This window comes from Mauremys reevesii, linkage group 16 (genome assembly GCF_016161935.1).
Source record: "Mauremys reevesii isolate NIE-2019 linkage group 16, ASM1616193v1, whole genome shotgun sequence".
Classification (NCBI taxonomy): domain Eukaryota; kingdom Metazoa; phylum Chordata; order Testudines; family Geoemydidae; genus Mauremys; species Mauremys reevesii.
The window spans coordinates 8,740,011-8,746,676 of record NC_052638.1 but is presented as its reverse complement, the minus strand read 5'-3'; the positions used below and the strand labels follow the sequence as shown (position 1 = coordinate 8,746,676).

At 57.7% G+C, this 6,666-nt stretch overlaps 1 long non-coding RNA gene across 1 annotated transcript; it reads right to left on the bottom strand.

Annotated features, from left to right (window-relative positions):
- Positions 1–4,299: 4,299 nt before the first annotated feature.
- On the bottom strand, positions 4,300–5,013 carry LOC120384412. Its single transcript, XR_005588872.1, has 3 exons — positions 4,914–5,013; positions 4,709–4,775; positions 4,300–4,464 (listed from the first exon to the last, which is right to left on the bottom strand). It is a non-coding gene; the product is annotated as an uncharacterized LOC120384412 (long non-coding RNA).
- Positions 5,014–6,666: the final 1,653 nt, after the last annotated feature.

Genomic DNA, 6,666 nt, shown 5'->3' with positions numbered 1-6,666 from the left:
ACCCGGCCGAAGGGGTGTCTGTGGGCGCCCGGCCCCTGGCGGCGCTACCCGGCCCGAAGAGGATGTCGGTGGATGCCGGCCCCTATCCGGCGCTACGCCGGCCCGAAGGGTGTGTCGGTGGACGCCGGCCCCTATCCGGCGCTACCCCGGCCCGAAACGGGTGTCGTTGGACGCAGGCCCCTATCCGGCGCTACCCCGGCCCGAAGGGGGTGTCGGTGGACGCCGGCCCCTATCCGGCGCTACCCCGGCCCGAAGGGGGTGTCGGTGGACGCCGGCCCCTAGGCGGCGCTACCCCGGCCCGAAGGGGGTGTCTGTGGACGCCGGCCCCTAGGCGGCGCTACCCCGGCCCGAAGGGGGTGTCTGTGGACGCCGGCCCCTAGGCAGTGCTGCCCCGGCCCGAAGGGGGTCTTTGTGGACGCCGGTCCCTTGGCGGCGTTACCCCGGCCCGAAGGGGGTCTTTGTGGACGCCGGTCCCTTGGCGGCGTTACCCCGGCATGAAGGGGGTCTTTGTGGACGTTGGTCCCTTGGCGGCTCTACCCCAGCCCGAAGGGGGTCTTTGTGGACGCCGGCCCCTAGCTGGCGCTACCCCGGCCCGAAGGGGGGTCTTTGTGGACGCCGGCCCCTAGGCGGCGCTACCCCGGCCCGAAGGGGGTGTCTGTGGACGCCGGCCCCTAGGCGGCGCTACCCCGGCCCGAAGGGGGTGTATGTGGACGCCGGCCCCTATCCGGCGCTACCCCGCCCCAAAGGGGGTGTCTGTGGACGCCGGCCCCTATCCGGCGCTACCCCGGCCCGAAGGGGGTGTCGGTGGACGTCGGCCCCTAGGCGGCGCTACCCCGGCCCGAAGGGGGTGTCGGTGGACGCCGGCCCCTAGGCGGCGCTACCACGGCCCGAAGGGGGTCTTTGTGGACGCCGGACCCTTGGCGGCGCTACCCCGGCCCGAATGGGGTGTCGGTGGACGCCGGCCCCTAGGCGGCGCTACCCCGGCCCGAAGGGGGTCTTTGTGGACGCCGGACCCTTGGCGGCGCTACCCCGGCCCGAAGGGGGTGTCGGTGGACGCCGGCCCCTAGGCGGCGCTACCCCGGCCCGAAGGGGGTCTTTGTGGACGCCGGCCCCTTGGCGGCGCTACCCCGGCCCGAAGAGGGTCTTTGTGGACGCCGGCCCCTAGGCGGCGCTGGCCCGGCCCGAAGCGGGTGTCTGTGGACGCCGGCCCCTAGGTAGCACTGCCCTGGCCGAAGGGTGTCGGTGGGCGCCGGCCTTGGCGGCGCTACCCGGCCGAAGGGCTCTTTGTGGGCGCTGGTCCCTTGGCGGCTCTACCCCGGCCCGAAGGGGTCTTTGTGGGCGCCCGGCCCCTAGGCGGCGCTACCCGGCCGAAGGGTGTCTGTGGGCGCCGGCCCCTAGGCGGCGCTACCCGGCCGAAGGGGTCTTTGTGGGCGCCGGACCCTACTCGGCGCTCCCCGGCTCGAAGGGGGTCTTTGTGGACGCCGGCCCCTAGGCGGCGCTACCCCGGCCCGAAGGGGGTGTCTGTGGGCGCCGGCCCCTAGGCGGCGCTACCCGGCCGAAGGTGTCTGTGGGCGCCGGCCCCTGGCGGCGCTACCCGGCCGAAGAGTGTCTGTGGGCGCCGGCCCTAGGCGGCGCTACCCGGCCGAAGGGTGTCTGTGGGCGCCGGCCTAGCGGCGCTACCCGGCCGAAGAGGTGTCTGTGGGCGCCGGCCCCTGGCGGCGCTACCCGGCCGAAGAAGTGTCTGTGGACGCCCGGCCTAGGCGGCGCTGCCCGGCCGAAGGGTGTCTGTGGACTCCGGCCCCTAGGCGGCGCTACCCCGGCCCGAAGGGGGTGTCGGTGGACGCCGGCCCCTAGGCGGCGCTGCCCCGGCCCGAAGGGGGTGTCGGTGGACGCCGGCCCCTAGGCTGCGCTTCCCCGGCCCGAAGGGGGTGTCTGTGGACTCCGGCCTCTAGGCGGCGCTGCTCAGGCCCGAAGGGGGTCTTTCTGGATGCCGGCCCCTTGGCGGCGCTACCCCGGCCCGAAGGGGGTCTTTGTGGACGCCGGCCCCTAGGCGGCGCTACCCCGGCCCGAAGGGGGTGTCGCTGGACACCGGCCCCTATCCGGCGCTACCCCGGCCCGAAGGGGGTGTCGGTGTACGCCGTCCCCTATCCGGCGCTACCCCGTCTCGAAGGGGGTGTCGGTGGACACCGGCCCCTAGGCGGCGCTACCCGGCCGAAGGGGTGTCTGTGGGCGCCGGCCCTAGGCGGCGCTACCCGGCCAGCGGGTGTCTGTGGGCGCCGGCCCCTGGCGGCGCTACCCGGCCCGAAGCGGTCTCTGTGGGCGCCCGGCCCCTTGGCGGCGCTACCCGGCCCGAAGAGTCTTTGTGGCGCCCGGCCCTTTGTGGCGCCCGGCCGCTAGGCGGCGCTGCCCCGTCCCGAAGGGGGTCTTTGTGGACGCCGGCTCCTAGGCAGCGCTGCCCCGTCCCGAAGGGGGTCTTTGTGGATGCCGGCCCCTAGGCGGCGCTGCCCCGGCCCGAAGGGGGTCTTTGTGGACGCCGGCCCCTAGGCGGCGCTGCCCCGGCCCGAAGGGGGTGTCTGTGGACGCCGGCCCCTAGGCGGCGCTGCCCCGGCCCGAAGGGGGTCTTTGTGGACGCCGGCAGCTAGGCGGCGCTGCCCTGGCCCGAAGGGGGTCTTTGTGGACGCCGGCCGCTAGGCGGCGCTACCCCGCCCCGAAGGGGGTCTTTGTGGATGCCGGCCCCTAGGCGGCGCTAGCCCGGCCCGAAGGGGGTCTTTGTGGACGCCGGCCCCTAGGCGGCGCTACCCCGGCCCGAAGGGGGTCTTTGTGGACGCCGGCCCCTTGGCCGCGCTACCCCGGCCCGAAGGGGTAGCTGTGTTTGTGGATGCCGGCCGCTAGGCCGTAATACGCCGGCTACCAGGGGCCGACCGATGGACAAGGGAGTGGCGTGGCTCTAGGCCCCCAGCTCGCCCCTGCCACTAGGGGGTGCTGGGGTACCAGACCCGTCACACAGCTCAATTACTCATCCACTAACAGCTAATCCTAGATCCCTTCTCATCATATCCACCAGCAGCTTCATTGTACTACAGTTGAAAGTCCCTGTTTTCCTTACTCCCCATCCGGTCACTGAGTTGATTTCTTTTCAGAAGTTTGCTGAGCTGTGCAGTTTGTCAACTGCTTGTAGATTTCTTCTCTCCAATGGGAAGATCAGCTGCATTTCTGGTACCTGAAAGTATAGTCTCATCCATTTATTTCCAAAGGAATGCTGCAAGGCATTTCTTACCTCTCAACAGGAACAATTACCTTTTGTATATCTTCCTGGCATAAATCTTTCTACTGTTCCCACAGCTTGAAGCCCAGTCAGCTGTAATGATCAGAATTTGAAAGATACTTTATTATTACAAGGTATTTTCAGGTTTGGGGGGCTTTCCTTACATCTCCGCAAGAATGGCAGTCATCGATTTTGTCGTATTCCCCTCTGAATGGCTGAAGAATCTGAAAATGTACCCAGAATCACTGACTTCTAGATTATTACCATGAGATGGAGCATGTCTTACCTCGTCACAGGAATGATCCACTTCATGAATCTTCTTCCTGCACTTCTAAAGGACAAGAAAGTGCAATGAACAATTCTGCACAAATATAATCAGTAGCACAGCTAATCTCTGGCAAGAGCAGTTCAAATGCTCACCTCTCAACTGTGGTCAGTTGCCCTCTTATTTACTGAGATGTCTAAATACCAATGTTACCGACCTGGAGCCAGCACCCAGTTCCATTTTTTCTTTGGTCAACAAAAATGGATCGCTATCATGATTGCAACTTCCAAGCCTTCCTGTCTGGGAAGATCAGCTCAGCTGCATTTCTTCCACCTGAAAGGCTGACCAGACCCATTATTGTCACTTGAACTCTCTGAGAATGTGTATTTCTCACCTCACGAAAGGGGATGATCAGTTTCCATAACTGCTTCTTGAAAAGCACAGCCCCCTGCTCTCCTGACATCTGGAGAAGTGCGATGTGCTGTAACGATCAATATCTGACAGATTTGTTTGGTGTCTGGAGGGCTCTTCACTGAAATGATCATTTTTCATTTAATTTAGGTGGCAAAATGGAACCTTAGATGCTCACCTCTGTGCCGGGAACGGTCTGAGTGTGGCTGTTTGGAGAGATGCAACCAGCTGTGTTATTTAACACTTCCTGGGGATAAGTGGCTACACTCCTTTTCCATGAATAGACTCACGGGATGCTTCTCTTACATCTCAGCAGCTCTGGTTGCATACATTGCTTTGTTCTCAATTAGTTGGCAGCATTCCCCTCTTGACATATAACATAGGCTCCGAAAGAAAAACCAAAGTCTTTGATTTGCACTGGGATGCTATACGCAGGTACTGTATATTCCTTACCTCCTGATAAAGAGGAATCCCTGTTTGCTATGGTCCTCAACTCTTCATGTATCTTGGGATGTGTCATCAGCTGTAACAATCAATTTTTGACACAGCATTACTTATAATCAGTCTTGGGGTGTCCTACATTTTATGGTGCTTTCCCCAACCTTATTCCCTTGGCAAATAGCCAATATAGAAATATTCACCGAGGCTGTGGGGAGTTGACCAGAGGTACAGTCACCTGCAATCTTCCAAACAGATTTCATAGGTTCCTGAACTATTCCTTATCTACAAGGAAAAATGCTTTCTTCACTTTGCAATGGGTCACTCACCTGGCCAGTCAGGTTGCTCGTGCAGTATTTCTCTCCTGGCATGCAGGATGAATTTCATTTCTTTCATCTGAAAGAATAACCAGATCCCGGAACTTAACCTTGAAAGTCAAGAGAAGGTGAGTTCTTTACCTCTTGGCAGCAGTGCTTAATTTCACTTTTTTCCTTTCAATAAGAACCATCACAGCTCTTCTAGGAGCTTACTCACGTTTTTTATATCCTCAGTGTTCAGATGCGCCTCTCCCATCTGAAGGTAGGAGAGGATCCATTCATTTCCACTTGACTGGTACAGAAATGGTGTTTCTCACCTATCGACATGGACAGATCAGCTTCATTAATTCCTTCTAGAGCACCACAGCCTCTGCTCTCCTATCAGGAGAGGTACAATCTGCTGCTGGAATGATCAATACTTGGTATTTATTCCTGACTGGGTTTGCAACTGCTGCTTTGGCACAAGATTCATTTGGTAAGAAGAGAAACTTGAAACTCACCTCCTTGGCCCATGATCTGCAGGGATGTTTACAGCTGGAAAGTGCAACTGGCTGCACTGTCTCAGGGGGTTGCTCTCCATTCCCAGGACTATAGCTGCAGAATGCTCTTCTGTCCCCTCTGTGTATTCAGCAGGTGGCCAGGCACATTGCGTTAGCAAAGTCTGCACCTGCTTCTCACATTCTTCCCTTGACAAGTGAAGCAGCAGCAGTTCTTCTACCTGCAAGTTAATAAGGTCCATTAATGTCCACGTGGGTGCTCTGAGCCTGGGCATTTCTTACCTCTTCCCCAGGACAGTCACTTTCACTCATTTCCTCCTGGCAAGGGTGGTCACCTGGTCCCCTCACATCTTCAGTGATGATCACCTGCAAACATCAATGTTTCAGATAATTTTTATTTGTTTTACTAGCTATGCAGAGCTATCAGTCAAAATGTGCTTCATTTGCCTTCCACATGCTCTTCTCTGCTCACCTCCTTGTCAGTGATTTTCCATTGCATGGCTGTGATTTTCAGAGGTGCAACCAGCTACATTGTTTAATAAATGATGTAGAAGTGGCTTTTCCCAAACTGGAGTCATAAGATGCTTTTCTTGCATCTGCACTTATCGTTTCCTACCTGACTGCATTCTTAAATTCAGCCATGTCTTGGAATCTTTCTCCCTTGACTGGTAAGCACTGCCTTTCTTTCACCTGAAAGTAGAAACAGATTCACTGATTTCCACTCCTGTGCTAGGAGAAGGTGCATCCATCCCCTCTCGGTGGATATGATCAGTTCCATTCATATTTTCTTAACTGTGTCAAACCTCTTTGTGAGCTTCAGATAAACAATACACTGCAATGGTCAAATCAGGAAAAAAATAGAAATATGATCAGTTGCAAAGTAATCCCTTGCAAAGAGAGAGCTCTCAGCTATTTCTTTTTGAAATGTGCAAACATCAGCCTCCCTCAAGGATCAGTTTTATCTCCAACGTTGTTCAACTTATATTCGAATGACCTATCATAAGCTGGATCTCGCAAGTTTGTCTATGCGGACAACATATGCCTCAGCACTCAGTCACACACCTTTGACATACTTGAGAGTGTTCGGAACACAAACATGGCAGCTATGGCCAATTATTGTCATCAGTGGTGCCTGATACCAAATGGAAGTAGGCCTGCGTCGAGTGTCTTCCACTTACATCATGCACAAGTGGGCAGAAAGCTGACCATAGTTCTCAATGGTCAGCGAATAAAGCAAGATCCACACCCTGTCTATCTAGGTGTCACATTCAATAGAACTCTCATACACCATGATCATCTTACAAAGACAATGATTAAGGTCAAAACATGGAAGAACCTGCTTGGAAAACTGGCCAGAACAACAGGGGGCGCCGACACCCAAACATTATTCACTTCAGCCTTGGCACCCTGTTACTCAGCAGCGGAGTATTGAGCTCCAGTGTGGGCTCGCTCATCTCACACAAACATGACTGA